The following is a 16,680-nucleotide window of genomic DNA, read 5'->3' as shown; positions in this document are numbered from 1 at the left end:
TCCTGACACACAGATTTTGGTTTTGTCCTATTTTTTTTTTACTTTCCTTTTTTTCTTTTTCTTTCAGAGGTTGCCTTTCACAAGTAGCATCATTGCTATTCCGTGCTGACAGACCACATGAGATCAATCAACCTACACTTCTCTTTGGGTGAACTATTCCCACAAAAAGCCTACTGATGGTCTGACAGCCTCAGAGCTTCTTTTCCAAACAGGATAAGCACTTCCTAGTACACCCTTCATTCAAAAAGCAGCACAGTCTATGAGATTTAGTAAGTGACTCCAAACAGAACACACATAACCTTTTCTTTCCTAATGTTACAGCCCTCAAAACACTGACACAAGAACACAAGAACTCTACTGAAGCTAGACAAGGGAAATGTTTAACGCCAACACTGCCACAATGCCAGAAATTCACTGCCCTAAGCATGACTGTTTCAGTCATGCAACTTCCCTTTTACTGTGTGAAGGAAAGATATGATACTTCCTTTTACAAAATACCTCAAAAAAGCATCCTTTGCAGTTTTTCTAGAATAAAGGTGCTAAAGAGGTCGAAACTCTCCTTCTGTTCTTTTTTTCTTCAAGCACCATCCTGCCCCAGTATGTTGGCTTGTCTCTGAAGATGTGAGTAGGAGGATAGAGCTGGTAGGTGCTGCTATCCTAACTCTTCTAGCTGCCTCCTGGTTCCTCTGCTACTTACAAATGGATTTCTAAACAAAGGAAGGAGCAAATGGAGAGCCAGTAGCTTCCCATTTAGTTTCAAGTTGTGAATTTGAAGCAAATTACTTCATGCCCTTCTCTTATACCTCAGAATCTCCTTGACTGCCTTTTCACACCCAGTTACTCAATGATTATGAGTTTTCATAAGCTTTCTAGCTCTGAGCTGTAAAAGGACATTCAGGTCATGAGTCACTTTCTCACACAAACGCAAGGGCTAGAAATTACTGCTTCAATGTACAGTTACATCCTTAAGTAGACACAAGAACTAAGGGCCTGTGGTTTTCAGAAAAAAACCCCCCACAAACCATCACAAGACTTCAAAGCTACGACATGTTAGCACTACTCAGGGGTTGTCTTCATAAGAGACATTGTTTAAAACTACTTGTGTTAAGTTGCTGAGTCCCCAGCTGAGGTCTGTCACTTGAGTCAGCGCTGCTCCTCGGCCAGATTTCTTTGACAGATGCACTCAGCCCCCAAGGAGGACAGGGTTGTTGAACCCTCAGCAGGGTTTGTCTTGTAGCAGCTCCAGCTGGGTCCAGGGCAGGAAAGAGCAGGAAGATGAGTGAAAAAGGTTTATTTTCTAAACAGAGAAATCCATACTCCAGATGAGTTTCCAAAGCCAATTATCAGTAACATGCCCCATTTCATGTCTACTTCTTCAGGCAGCCATTTGAGAACTGTCCCTCTCCTGTCAGTAGCTCTTCTTCTCCTTCACATTGGTCTCCAGCTGGGATGAGGCAACTCCAGATGTATGTACAGACTGAGATGTTGGAAAGCAGCACTGTGGAAAGAGACCTGGGGGTCCTGGTCAATGGCAAGTTAAATATGAGTCAGCAGTGCCCTGGCAGCCAGGAGGGCCAACCATGTCCTGGGGGGCATCAGGCAAAGCATCGCCAGTGGGTCAAGGGAGAGGATTGTCCTGCTCTGCTCTGCACTAGTGTGGCCTCACCTTGAATATTGTGTGCAGTTTTGGGCACCACAATATAAGGAAGATATTAAGCACTTGTAGAGCATTCAAAGGAGGGCAAAGAAAATGGTGAAGGGCCTTGAGGGGAAGCCGTATGAGGAGAGGCTGAGGGCACTTGGTCTGTTCAGCCTGGAGGAGACTGAGGAGAGACCTCACTGTGGTCTTCAACATCCTCACGAGAGGAAGCAGAAGGGCAGGCGCTGATCTGTTCTCTGTGGTGACCAGTGATAGGACCTGAGGGAATGGCACGAAGCTGAGTCAGGGGAGGTTTAGGTTGGACATTACCCAGATTTACCCAGAGGGTAGTTGGGTATTGGAACAGGTTCCCCAGGGAAGTGGTCACAGCACTGAGGCTGCCAGAGTTCAAGAAGCATTTGGACGACATTCCCAGGCACATGGTGTGACTCCTGGGATGGTCCTGTGCAGGGCTAAGGGTTGGACTCAGTGATGACTCAGTGATCTTCATGGCTCCCTTCGAACTCAGCATATTCTGTAATTCTGTTTCTTATCTTAGATAAAAATATAGGGAACACAGGAACCAGTAGCACCAGAAGACACAGGACTCAGAGCCATCCCCTAGACAGCTTTTTTTGCACCTTCTTCATGTAGTTCAGAGAACAGAGCTGCATAAGACCCTCAGATACAGATCCTACTCCCAACTCAGCAAGCGAGAAACAAACGTGGTAAGAAGCTAACGCCTTCCAAGGGCCTTGCAACTCCCAGTAGAAATGTTTTCCTTACTCCTCTATTGTACACCTCACTCCAGCTCTGACCTGCCTAAGAGTTTTCAAGGCTCCTCTCTCATTCAGCAGTGGGCTCCTCCACTCCCCACCTGATGCCTTTCACAGAGAGATCAGAGGGAAGACCTATCAAAAAGGGCAAAATGATTCTGTTCCTTCACTTTGGCAATAGGAAAGGGACAGATAAAATATTTCTGGTAGTCACATATGATGGTACTTCAACAGAGCTGGTTGCATCAAGATACAGCCGCCTTTATGTCCCCGTCCCCTTCCCTTCTGCAAAAATAGCCAAAGAGGATGGATGTGAAAAGGAGGCCACAGCAGCAGCTGAACTAGAGTTTAAGCACAACAATTTTCCAACTTCTGTAGATGCATTAACTGCACCCTGGCAAGGTCTTCTTCGGGTCTTCTGCTAGTGTCTGAAGGTGTTGCTAAAGCAAGAATCTGCTACATTTTGTAAGGACTGTAGGTAGAAATGACTGAAAATTAAAACACTTTTTGTGACAGATTGTGGTCTTTGACAACTTGCTCTCACCTAGAGTGGAAATGCTAAAGAAATATTTTCCAAGATTCCGTAGCAAATATATAACTAGTGAAAACTGCAGATTTGAGTCATCACATATCGTTCTCTCCTAAAAACAAAGCTCTCTACCCAAACTTCCCAGGAAGGTCCAGGGTGGTTATCACTTTCTCCTGCTTTTGAGCTACAGCTCAGATGGATTCAAAGATTTAACTTGTCTCAATTCAAAATGTTTTGCTCAGAAAAATGTTTTGCACATAAAATAGACTGAAGTTTTCAAACTGGCTCTAACCTTACATGTCAATCCAGAGTACTAAAAAGGAACAATTTGTGATTTGAATAACTGAGCTTCAACCATCATCTTGGCACTGAGCAGTCCTCAGTAAACAGTTGAGAAGGTAAGTATTAAGTTTAAAATGTTTACAAGCATTTTGAAAATTTAAAAATGGATTTGTTTTTTCATATATTTGATCTAAAAGAATTAATTAGCTCTATGTTACTTAAAGGTTTTTATTTTGAAGAACTGTTTCACAGTGAAATCCTGAAGCAACATTCATTCCAGATTAAGACAAATATAGCAAAAAGAAGAGAAGTATGAGGGTACATCAAATACGGCAGAAGCCACATGTATATGTTCAATGTATACATTTTCAGAACATTCATTCCTTCTAATCAAGACAAATTAAGATATTTTCTTCATACCTATTTTTTCAAATGAAGGCCCAGATGACTGGGCAAACATAAAAGGATTCCAAGTGAAGGATTGCTTTGGAAGTGTAATTTTAAAAGACACAGCAGTTGTAGTTGGAAAGAATAGTTTCAACTTTTGCAACCAAAAGCAATTACAAGAAGCCCTGTTATTTTTTTTGGTTTGTCACACTTGAAAGCATATTGTGTGCAAACGTCTGCAGTCAGTCTGTTTGTACGAATCCTTCTTGCCAGAAAGAAACAAATAAAACCTTAATAGAAAGACAATGATATTTAAAGTTCATAGCAACAGTTTTGCTCAGCTACTACAAAGGCTTTACATCCTATTAAATATTGGCATTTTTCTTCTTAATAAACAGCACGCAATTGTAAACAAAAAAACCCCCAAACAACAAACCAATCAATCTTGTAGCAATATTTTAATGAGTTTTTAATGCATGATGAAAGATTTATACTTAGTCAAATATATGCCAAAAATCACATCCATCTCTTTCCAACAGACTGAGTGGGGGGACCTTCTTTTAAATCCTCACACCATCATTATCTAATATTCCTAAAGCTAGTTTCACTCCAAATGATCTTATTCGTATCAGCAATCCATTAGCTCACTGCTGACACAGTCTCCTCTGACAAGAAGTAGGACAATGATTTCAGAGCAAACCACAGACCTATGCAGCGGGTCAGACGGGGTGTACATACTGTCTGACTGAAATGCCAATGAATCTCAGCCCCAGATACGAGGGAGAGTCTGTGCTCTGGTGATTTGTTCTCCGTAAGTAAAATTGGTTCTTTACACATCTGGGGAGACAAAGAAACTTGTTTTTCCTCAGCTAGCTCTTCAGGGCATAGGCAACAGGACTCCCCCTCCTCAATGACAGGCAAGGCACTGAGGCAGATCTTGCTGTTCTTTCTCTCCAAGACTAATTTTTGGGGATGATTTTAGATAATACTGATAGGAGGCATTCACGCAGCTCATTCTCCTTTCTCACATATCCAGACCTACCTAATGGCTGTAAATAATTACCTCCACAGCAAGCCAGTTTCCAAATGAATGGCAGTGGTTCCCAAGAACACGGTTATGGATGCAGACTGCAAGTTACCCACATGCGTCACTTCCTTTTGTTTACAGGGAAAGTTTGGTTCAGTGAGCAATAACATATTTTCCACAGCAACTGAAAGCCCCCTAAAGATAACATTAATAATGAGTCCTGCTCTAATGAAGGTCTACCTGCTCTCTAGAGCAAACTCAAGATGTGTAAATTATTTTTAAGCAGATGGCTTTAAGTAGTTAACGGCAGCTTAATGAGGCAAATTAAAAACAGTTCATGATTTGCTAAACCCTCTCTGCTTTGTGCCTTAATTGTTCAATTGTCATTTCTTGGCAAGGAGCAAGAAGAAAGAAAGAAGCCAGGCATTGTTTTAAAAGCAGCACATAATGCCAGAACTGATGCTATAGGCCCAACACCTGAGGGTGAGGCTTTCTGATAGCCCCGAGCAGATAGGGAGTGAACCACTGCCCCTCCCTGACCCCAGGGCACGTCCTCCTGTCTTTTCATTGCTTCAGAAAGCTTATGCATCACTTACTGCACATAGAGTAGAAAAAAAAGATGTAATAAAATACCGAGCAGAAGCATGCTTAGCATGCACAGGCTGCCCTGATGGAAAGCAGTTCAGTGAGATAACATTGTAGCAGTACATAAGCACAAGCAGGCAGAGATGCAGATCAACTATGCCCATAGTATTTTTAATCCTCGAATTGCAACTACAACACAGATTTAATATTTTAAGGTACAGACAGACAGAGAACAACCAAGCAAAAAAACCAGAAATTTGGCAATATGTAAAAGAAACTCAAATCTCAGACTTTAAATTGTTAGTTACAACTCTAAAGTAAAGGAAAACTAACTTATGCTATACTCCATAGACTGGAAACACCAAAATAAACAAACTACTGATTCATTTCAACAAAAAGAGTAGTAGTACAGAACTACTTTGCAACAAAAGAATGAAGTAATAAAAAGGGAGACTGTTCTTCCTTAAGGATAACAAACTAAATCTTTGACAAAGTGCTATTGTAATATGTCAGAGAAGGAGTTCAAGAAAGGAAAAGTTAAGTGACCAGGAGGGAACAGCAAAGTGATTAACCTAATATTAATTTTCATTAAGAAACCCAAACACCCCATCACCGTTAGTTGTTAAAGCCTGTACCAACTGGCCTTACACTGCAAAGCCCTCCTTCTCGGTGCAGGAAACTTTCAAAGATTTTTTTTTTCCTGTTTCTCTTCAGAGTGGCTCTGATTAAATTTCAGTTCAATCTTTACTTCATGTAGTTGGGCTTAGTGCTCCTCAGCTGCTCTAAATAGGTGCAAGCTCCCCTTCTAATCCTTTAATCCAGAAAGCTGAGGCCCTGGAAATTGCAGCTGCTGCAATTCACAGCAGAAATTCAACCTAAGGATGTCATAAGCCATAGTGGTTGGCTTAAAAGTGCAAACACTTTTAAATTAACTGCAGCAGAGGCAGCTCTGATAAAACGAGACAGAGGTGCAGTTTTTAGTCAGCTGTGAACTTCTTATCACTAAGGAACATGTCAACAGCATGACATTTTTTCTGAAAACATGCAGCTCGGTGCTGATAACACTAAGATTGTGAGTTCAATCCCCCTACGAGCCATTCACTTAAGAGTTGGACTTGATGATCCTTGTGGGTCCCTTCCACCTCAGAATATTCTGTGAAATCTGTGAAGTTCCACTTGTTGAAATCCAAGAAAATCATAACAGGAATTATGTTCAAAGAATGCAAATTAAGGGTGTAATGCCAAGCATTTATAAGTTGGGAGATGGCTGAATAGACATTGCTTCCCATTCTACTGTCTGATAATCAAGCAACAAGAAAAACCTTGCTCAGCTCCTCCCAACCTGGGGATACGTGATCACGCCTGCTCAGCACACACAGCTCTAGAGAATGTAGCAGCTGAAATCTAAATACACCATATGGAGAAAGTAGATGTGAATAATTTTAAAAGGCTTGGAAAAATATGGATGGTTCTTGAGTTCCTTAACTATACTCCTTGAAAAAAGAAACTTTAATCTGCGTAGAATCACGTTCCACTTCTAGTTTCATTTAGAAATGGCTAAAGCATTTTTATCAAAATTGTTTAAAAAACCCCAACAAAACAGCTTGGGGCAGACAGAATATTCCAGTTGGAAGAGCTGAAGTCTGGTAGCTGCAAGAAAGTGAAAATATAATCACTTAATAGGAAGTATTAAGCAGTCTTAATAATAAGTCCTACCAGTTTGTCATATAAAAAAATTAAGAAAAATGACTTCCTAGAACTGTAGGGTTTATCAAGCTAATGATTAAAAATTGTCAAACTTGCACAATTCAAGTGTATGCAAAGACAAAAGAAATAATTTGAAACAGACCAGCAAGTATAACTAGCCCAATTAATACATATATTTAGGTAACTAATGTTGTTAGAATCTAACCACTTCTTCAATTACAGAATGTAATTTATGATCCTGTAATGTCAAAGGAATATCCTAATTTGGTATCTTACAGCAGATTGTCCTTTCACTCTCAGGAATTCACAGCTGGAACAAATATTTTTTTTGTATTCAAACTTTCCTGAAACATCAAAACATTCCAGCTATTATTTATAATTCTGGAAAGATTTAGGTCATCTCTCAGAAGACACGTTCACGAATTTAAAACCAATCAACCCATTAAATCAAGTCCACATGCTAAAATTAGAAACATATTAAAACCTTACATTGATGTTTTTACTGAGAAGTAAAGTGGCCTTTTACCACCTGAAGTTGTCTTTTCAAGACTATTACACTCGCCCACAGAGCCACCCAAATAAAGCACACCTGCCTCTCTGCAAAGTTTGGAGTCAGTGTAAATCCCACCTGTGCAGGCAGCTTTAACTAAGCTGCTGGGATTTGCAGCGGATTGATGGGAAGTCAGGTACATGTTTATCTCTGATGATAAGGTGGCTGTGAAAAGCAGCTAAAGGGTAGTAACATCACCTACTACAAACAATACTGCTGTAGGCATGTGCCCGAAATGCAAAGAGTCCCTTTTGAATAAGATTTCCTACACAGGGGGATTGACAAGCTCTTAAGGTCATTACAACCTTTAGTTTAGTCACCATAACCTTCCTCGAAGATCTCAACTCTTCTCTTACTGATTAAAAACAAGAATAGGAGAGAAACCTTTATTAGATTAAATCTAGTCCAACACTCATCTCTACAAAATTAGCTGGCAAAACCACTGTCAACAACTTCACTCTCTCCCTTCAAATTTTATCAAGACCATGGCAGTTTACATATTTACATATGTACGTGTGTATATATATCACACATGAAAGCTGACAGTCAAAAGCAATTCAAGAAGCAAGTACTTACGAATTATACCACATGCAATATAAATCCAGGCTACTCTGCCTGTTTCTTTCTCCTAAACTTCTATCTAAGTATCTCTTACTTTTCTTCTCACGACAAATGCCTGAAATGGCACACACAGCCAGCTGAAGTTTTGGTCACTCTGTAGGTGCTAGGAAATTGTGCCGATTTTAAGACTTACTCAGTCCATGCTCTATGACTTAGACTGAGCTACCACACCATACATGCACAGCATTCATCACCATCCCTCTCTTATTTTTGACCATACGAGTTCAAAAAGTGCTATCTGCAAGCTACGTTTTCATACAGACCTCCAAGTTAACTGTCTTCAAAGCCATCAATGTAAACTCTCAAAACCACCCCTAAAACACGTTAATAGAGATCAATTTACTGAATTCACAGCGAGGAAAATAAATGTTGAAGCTGTTGTGGGACAAATTTCAAATTCTAGATATTGATGCACTCCTCACCAAGATCATGCTCTAAAAGTATAGTTTAGTGGTACAGCAAAATGAAATATTCATCTCTTTCCACAGCAATGTATGCAAGCACCTTCAAAACCCAGTTACACCATATCCAAATAATTTCTTTAGAAATTATTTATAGACACTTCTTTTCAAATGCATAATTCATATACGTTTAACCTTCCAATAACACTAGAATCTTTAACACGCTAAACAAAACTTTTATTTGTTCACCTTTTTCAGCATCTTGCTCAACAGATCAGTAAAATGCCTTAACATTGTAGTCTTATAAAAGTATATTCCCTGTAATGCACAGTTCTGCTGTATTTCATTAAAACAAAGTTTTAACAGATTATCTTGCTCTTGGTTCCTAATGAATAAACAAATTCCAATGCAGCTTTTTCTTGGAACACAGCTAATTACATTTGTACAACGTTGTAAAGCAAAAGGGCAAGAGGAATTCCCCAGCAGAGATTACACAGATTATTTTCTATTCTAAACACATGCATGTTCCTAAGAACAGAACATCACAGAATATACTGGAGAACAAAATTAAGGACATCTGCCAAGATGGCAAAAAAAATTAAACTGCAAAGAACTGGCCCCTCCTCCTCACCTGCAACTGCATGCTTACTGCTGGAAGTCTAGAAATAATGTTGTATTTAGAAATAATGTTGTATTTGTTCATAATGCAATCAACTGAAAGCAGATTTCGAGTAGAAAAACCCACCTCAAGAAATGCGTGTACCAATGTCCAAACTAATCATCACATAGATCACATATCTCCAGTTCTATAATTGATATTCCAACCACAAATCAAAAAAAGAAACTTACTTGCTAAATCAAATAAATGTGCAAAGATTAATCAGGTTGGAAACTACGACTACTTTTACAATATATAATTATTGAAATTCTGCACCATTTAATTCCTATTTAAGAGAGAGAAAATCTTTTCCTTATGCTGAAGGGAAAAAAAAAAACAATCTGAGAATTAAAGCATTAGAAATTATTATTCAAAGGTCCAAATAGAAGGTAATTATCTGAAGAGTATGGGAAGATACTTTGGGATATATAGGCTTACTTTACTCAATTCCCTTCCTTTTAGGTTATGGATGTTTTGCAAGAACTTGACATTACATTTTGCAGTTTGATTTGTCATGACTCATGGCACTGCCAGTTTCTTAGTGTTGTCTAAAGCAGGTAGGGTTACTACTAGATATAATTTAAGATACTTCTGCTAAGCAACGCATCTAGTAAATAAATAAAGGGGAGGAGGGAAAATGCAAAGTACCTTCAAAGTTAAATGAGAATACTACCAGCTTCAGCTGGCAAAGACAGGAATTTTCCAACACTAGCTTCTTTCTCACTACCTGTAACTACACTATCACCTGTTAATTTATGCTACAATCATATTTTTATCTGAAATATTTATCTGCGGTATTTCTTTAATCTTTTGAAAGACCACTTCATTCTTCAGTATTATTCACTTCACCTGGCAATCTGCAAGGGTTTTAATCTCCCAGAGAGGCACATGTAAAGACTGAAAGGATTTCTTGCTTAACTTTAAAAATGAAAGTACCGATAACTGATAAATAAATCAGTATTTGGATTCCTATCTCTGCAGCATCTTTGAAAGCTTGCATTCAAGAGAACCACTCTTCCTATATATAGATATATATATAGATAGATAGATATACATATCAATCAGATAGAGTTCATACTGTCAGGGCAATACCCTTCAGCCGACATGCTGATTGTTCTCAGTATTAGCATTCTCACATGGGGGGATATGCAGAATGTGACAGCATCTTCTTCATCAAAAAAAGTCTGCAGATCACAGGGGCCGCTAGATTTGGGTGGCAGAGCCTGGAGGCTGACAGTGGGTCACTGGGCCCAACGTTTATGTGCCAGCAACTGGGAAACACCCACATGTGTTTGTTTTTCCCAGTGAATTTAACCCCGCGTGCATGTGTGTATGTGTAGCCCATTAGCAAACTTCCAGCTGGACAGCAGGAGATCTGCATCTGAAAGACCCAAGCTCTGAGCTGATGGCTGCATAAGAGGTCCGGGCTGCAAGCACAGGTATGGGGTGGACTGGGAGCCCTCGCTCATAACTGAAGGATCCATGAGCATGAGGACACTTGTGAAGGGTGCGAGTCCATGCGTTTATGTGACAGTGAACATAACGAGAAGGATCAAAACCTGGCTACCTGCAGGTATGTTCTATGTGAGCTGTGGCAGTACAACACCTGGGTGCTACAAAGGCAGTGCTGTCGGTGGCGGCCTGTGTGGGCAGCTGCATTAGTGTCCTCTCGCCGCATGTGCACACCTCTCTAGGACACATTCTCAGCCTCACCACCAGCCAAAGTCCAAATGGGAACTTCAGCAATCGGATAGGGATGGAGAGACCGGTACCTGTCTGGGCTTCAGTAGCTGGGAAAGAGGAATCCCCAGGTCTTGGAGTCTCACGGATGTAGTGGTTTTCCTAACATCTCTAAGTGTGTTACAAACATTTGTATGAAATTTATTTTTAATTTTTCTTTAAATTCTGAACAGTAAATATAGACAGACGGTGCTATGTATTCGATACAATCTCTTATCACAAATGAAAATAGATAGGATGTATTGCTCATGGTTTGTCTATTACCTGCAAGAGTTTAAATTAAGCAGTTCAGTTAATTACCTAGCTCAGCCCAAGAACATTAGCCTAAAACCAGCTGTACAGGCAGGCATAAAAAAACTGGAATAGTTACCCAGTATTTCCACTGATTTAATGATAGTAATTTAAAATAGTTTTTATTGGTTTTCCTACATATGAAAATTGTACCATTTTATCTGAAGTGTAAACCTAATCCAAATAAATTAAATCCACAGAAGCTTTCTCTAAATAGTATTTTAAAATTAGAAATGCTTGGTTTGGTTTAATTTAAGCATTTATTGTTGAAAATTGAAGACCACCTGAAAAAAATGAAATATGCACATCCATAAAGGTACTTCCTTAGGTTTATTTAAAGGCCAGTCCACAGCACAAGCAACTGGGAAACAGAGGATGTAAGCTTCTCCCACTGAGCCATCTGGGTTGTGCCTCTACTTACTCTGTAGTAACAGGTGCAGGGAACTGAAAGAAGGTGAGAACATCACCAAAAGGTGCTAAGGTAGTGTGTGTAACAAGGCAGGCTAAATACCTGTGTGAATCCTTTTACTATCTTTAAAGGATAGCCATGTACGTGGAAGACACTATTTAAATTTAGTGCACTAAATGCACATAACACATGTGATTGATACCACACTGTCAGGGAGTCCTTGTAAACAAGCTGACAGAGTGCCCCTCATCAGGCTTTTAACTTAGACTACTTGCAAATCTGAGCAAGGGGGCTTGTTTTTGTTAAGGAGACATGAATAAACTGTAGAATAGACTATAGTCTGACTGTTCATCACATCAGCATTCAGTGGTGGCAAATTCAGTATCTGCTGTTACATTCGTAATAGCAATGCTCAGCTCATGCACTGTAAATTCACATGCTAGCTTGCTTTACAGCAACTTGTTAATGTGCTCACATATCACTAAGTCATAATAAACACACAAGATTAACATAGAATAGATATTTCTGCTTATTTTCTTGCATATGGAAGCTACAGTCTAGTAGCCACAGTGGTGTTGGATCAAGAGTTGGACTTGATGATCTTGGAGGTCTTTTTCAACTTTGTTGATTCTATATTTAGCCTAAACCCCAATTTTAGTTACACTGACAACTTTCTTTGTAGCTAATCCAGGTAACTCCATAGATAGTCTAAGGGTAGGAAATGAGATTTGAAGTCAGAGTGATTAGAGATCCCTTTTCATAACATTATTACTTGTAAGACACGTTGGAATCAGAAGAAATACAGTAATTTATTCTTGGTATTGGAAAGCAAAAAGGAAGAATGCCCAATTTACAGAAATGTGCAAACACAAGTAGCGTTCCCTGACTTTGAAATAACATGCAGACTGGCATTTCCTTTGTTATGGCTCTTCTAGTTAGTATTCTCATCTAACCTGTTTGCAAATGCAAATTAGAATTAAATTTTCTCAACATATTTCATTTCTTAAAAAGTCCTTTTTCTTCAGTACAAATTAATTTCCATAATTCTGAAATCTCTTGCTTCGAATCACATTTGTTATATCTGCATAGCAGGCTTCTCTAGAAGCACTGTCACATCCCAATTCGAAGTTCTGATGCTTAACACCAAACCAACCACTCACCATTTGTAAATGAAAAGCTAATAAACTTAACGGAAGGTTAATGTGAGAGGTTAGAAAATGGTTCTGGCTGGCTATTTTCCTTTCAGTCTTACAGAAACTGAAACCTCAACAAAGAAGTATCATAAATCACTTTCCTCCTCCTGGATATAATGAACCCCATTCCTGCTACACAGCAGTAAGTGTCCAGTTGTATTACAAAGCATTTGCACTGGAAAACACAGAGATTTAGCAATGACCAGTAAGCCATTCACCCAGCAGTTTTCAGGACTGAGTTTTAAAGCATTCAAATGGAAAGAAATTATGGGATGGAACTGTAGTCCCTGTTCAGCCCTGCCTGTGGTTTCAGACCATGGCTGCTGCTGCTTCATGAGGCAGGCAGAAAAAGAAAGAAGGTAATCTGTCACAACAACTCTTCTTCAAGGGCTGTGACAAATGCATTAAATACAAATGAAAATCTATATTAATAAAATTGTAATCACTTCAAAGACACAGCTTTAGATTAATGTCACACTGTATGATCTGACATCTCTACAACTTGTTAAGAACCTGGAAGCAATGGTCACATCCTCCTTGATGAAATCATTATTACTAATGGACTGGTAAGCTACTTCACTGATTATACCTTTTCCGGTAATTATAACAGAAACATTGACTGGATTGAATGAAAACACACATCTTTCTAAGCTCCAGCAGAAGAATGATGAGTGAAAAGGATGGTCTGCAAGTATCAGAGCAGTGTCCCCAGAACATCATTCCTCAACAGTAAAACTGCAGAACATGGTGTTTATACTGAGATCAAAAGGCCTGCACTCTGATAAATCAAACCACAGCAGAAATGATTCACTGGACCCTGCATCCTAACATCAGAAGCATACCAACAAGGCTGCAGCATATCACGTACACCATTCCCTTTCTCCTAATCCAAGAAGAGCACAGACCACCTTTAAAGTATACATTTAAATCAGGAAAACCAGACAAGACACAGCAGCACAGACTAAGATCTACAGAGGCTAAAGACAGAAATATTCTGAGGCACAGAAAAAACCCATAACAATTGCTGATCCCTGAAAGGTCTGAAAGATCTTTATGAAAGTTAGCTCGTCATTCAAGAACCCTGGATATGCCAAGACTGGGGAGTGAGTGTCCCCTTTTCTTTGAGTCCAGACAACTTCGACATGTCTTGGTACCTGTAAGTATTAGTGAATTAAACTTAGGAAAAAATGACAGTAGGTAAAAATGAGCTTGCTTAAAGAGTCTGTAAACAAATAAATACCACCTTCCCCTTCTACAAGACCCAGCACTGAATTTTATTACTCTAATTTTCCTACCCCAGCAGCTGAGATACAAGCTTCATATTTATGAATTATATCCAGTTCACATAAACTTCGGATGTACAACACACTATTTACATTCTGCAAAATCTAAGATTCAAAAAACTGGAAAGGTGGTATGCTGGGAGACCTTACCTGTATTAAGTTACTTTATGTGTCAGTATAAATTACTGCACAAATCCCTGGAGGAAGAAGGAAAAAGGAAGGAAATATTTCTAAATGGGGTATTTTGAAAGCACATTAGTCGCTCACACTAGCAGTTAATACTTGGGATGACAAGTCAAATAAAGTAGGTGCAATACTTGTGGGGTTTCTTCGTTAAAACCACAAAATCAGGATGTGCCTCAGCTCCTTGTGCAAACAGCTCTGAGAAGGTATCAAAATACTCTATCAAGTGTCAAGGTAGAAGATATTGAGAATTTTCCACAAAGTTCTTTTGGTAAGTAAAGATTGATCCAACTAACAGCCCTGTGGGGCCACATCAAACCCACAGAAAATGATCTTTACTTCCACAAATCCGTCCTGCAGCAGGAATTTCCTTTAAGTATTCAAGTTTATCTATCAGCCTGTTAGAACAAATTATACAAAATACCAGCACTTCTAGAAGTGTATAATTTTTCTTCTATTCCAATCACATAAAGTTTTTCTTTAAAAAAATAAATTATTAGGTAAAGACAAAACATAACTGCTGAGAAAACTGGACCTAAATGAATTCTTCCGCTATGCATTTTGTCTAATACTCTCTGAATAACCAACTTGTAGTAATAACATTAAGTCTGACTGTTACATGTACATTGCTGATGTTTTTATTACTCTGAAAAAAGATATGCATCCCTAGAATGAAGGGTACACAAACAAAAAATAAACCCACAAATACAAAGATGCTTGCAGCTAAATCCCGTATTTCTTTAACAGTGCATTTAGATATATGTTTATTTAGATTTATTCTACCTATTTCACAGCCCTTGTAACTTCCTTGGAATGGTGTACAGATTAAAAAAAAAAACTAACTAGAACAGAGCCAAAAAAATTCTGAGGAGAGGAAAAAAATGTTAGAAGGAAGAGGAAAAAAAAAGACAGAAGAGAAACCCCTGAAAGGTCAGAATCAAGAGTTACATGTATCTAGGCAAATAAAGAGTTCTGAAATAATTCTCAGAAACTATCTGCAGAAAGTACTTTGTACAAGATAAGATGCATTGAACTAAAGGTCACAGCACAGATGAAAAGGGCAGCTTTTCCAGAAGCTGAAAAAAGAAAAGTTATGATTTGGTTCTCTTTCCTTTGTCTCAGTCTTTCCAGTACAAAAGTATATAACACGCCAAATACAATGCTCTTTAAAATTACCTTCTGAGGAGGACATAAAAGCCTTGCCTGCCTTTAATACCAACCATGTGACTCAAGTCACTAACTACTGGAGACTCAAACTCAAGTCCTCTAGTGAACTGGGACATCGTGTGTGAAGGCGTCACCCTTTCTCCACTGACTTGTGCGATGCAGGACACAAACTGCAAGGGCATCAGGAGAAAGAAATTCCTGCCTAAGACTCAGTTATTCCCTCTAATACACCCAGTGTTTCAGTCCACATGCTCCTTTACCATAATGTCTCAAATTTTTGCAAATAGGTTCACTGATGAGTAATCTCTCAGGGATAAAACAAAGACATTTTCTCATCATTCCAACTCGATTTGTAAAAAGAAAAAGTGAATAATGGGTTCTTTCTACCTAGTCCCCACAAAACTTTTCAAGTGGGGTTCAAAAATGCTTGTTGCATTGGGAAGATCCTAGAAATAACACCAGAACACTTGTATATACATTTGGAACCTTATTTGCTAAAAAAAAACCAAAACAAACAAACCCCACAAAAAACGTCCAACCACCGAATTCCAGGAAATAAGTTTATGTCTCATGAGCAGCATAAAAAAATATAAGACCCTATAAACTTCTATTTCTTTTTATCCTCAGAACTTAAGTCTCAGCCTGTAATCCTAAACTTTAGTTCCAAATTTATTACCTTTCAAAGTCCTTTAAAACAGTATGTTTGAGCTCCACCAAACTTCTGCAAAGTTAACATTTGTACTGTATGTTTATTCTTAGTGACGAGGAGTATTTTATTCCCAAGAGATACTAATTCTCAGCATTGTTATTGCAAGAAAGCCAGAGAGGGACTTTTTATCAGGGCATGTAGTGACAGGATGAGGGAGAATGGCTTCAAACTGAAAGAGAGTAGGTTCAGATTAGATATTTGGAAGAAATTCCTTATTGTGGGGGTGGTGAGGCACAGGAAAATGTTGCCCAGAGAAGCTGTGGATGCCCCATCCCTGGAAGTGTTCAAGGTCAGGTTGGATGGAGCTTTGAGCAACCTGGTCTAGTGGAAGGTGTCCCTGCTCATGGTATGGGGGTTGGAACGAGATGATCTTTAAGGTCCCTTCCAACCCAAGACATTCTATGATTCTATGAAACAGCCCCTAGTGACTCCAGGTTATATGCCACATTAGACTACTTTTGATAAAACAAGCACAAGCAGCTGGTTAGAAATAGGGAAAAAAGCAAGAGAAAAATATTTCAAAGCAGTGATGTAAAATTGTCT

At 39.0% G+C, this 16,680-nt stretch overlaps 1 protein-coding gene across 1 annotated transcript in view; it reads right to left on the bottom strand.

Annotated features, from left to right (window-relative positions):
- Positions 1–16,680, bottom strand: part of MAN1A2 (mannosidase alpha class 1A member 2) — a 131,996-nt gene that overhangs the window by 23,736 nt on the left and 91,580 nt on the right. The window lies entirely within an intron of this gene.

The sequence above is a fragment of the Chiroxiphia lanceolata genome, chromosome 2, assembly GCF_009829145.1.
Source record: "Chiroxiphia lanceolata isolate bChiLan1 chromosome 2, bChiLan1.pri, whole genome shotgun sequence".
NCBI lineage: Eukaryota > Metazoa > Chordata > Aves > Passeriformes > Pipridae > Chiroxiphia > Chiroxiphia lanceolata.
This window is presented reverse-complemented; position numbering and strand designations above follow the sequence as displayed.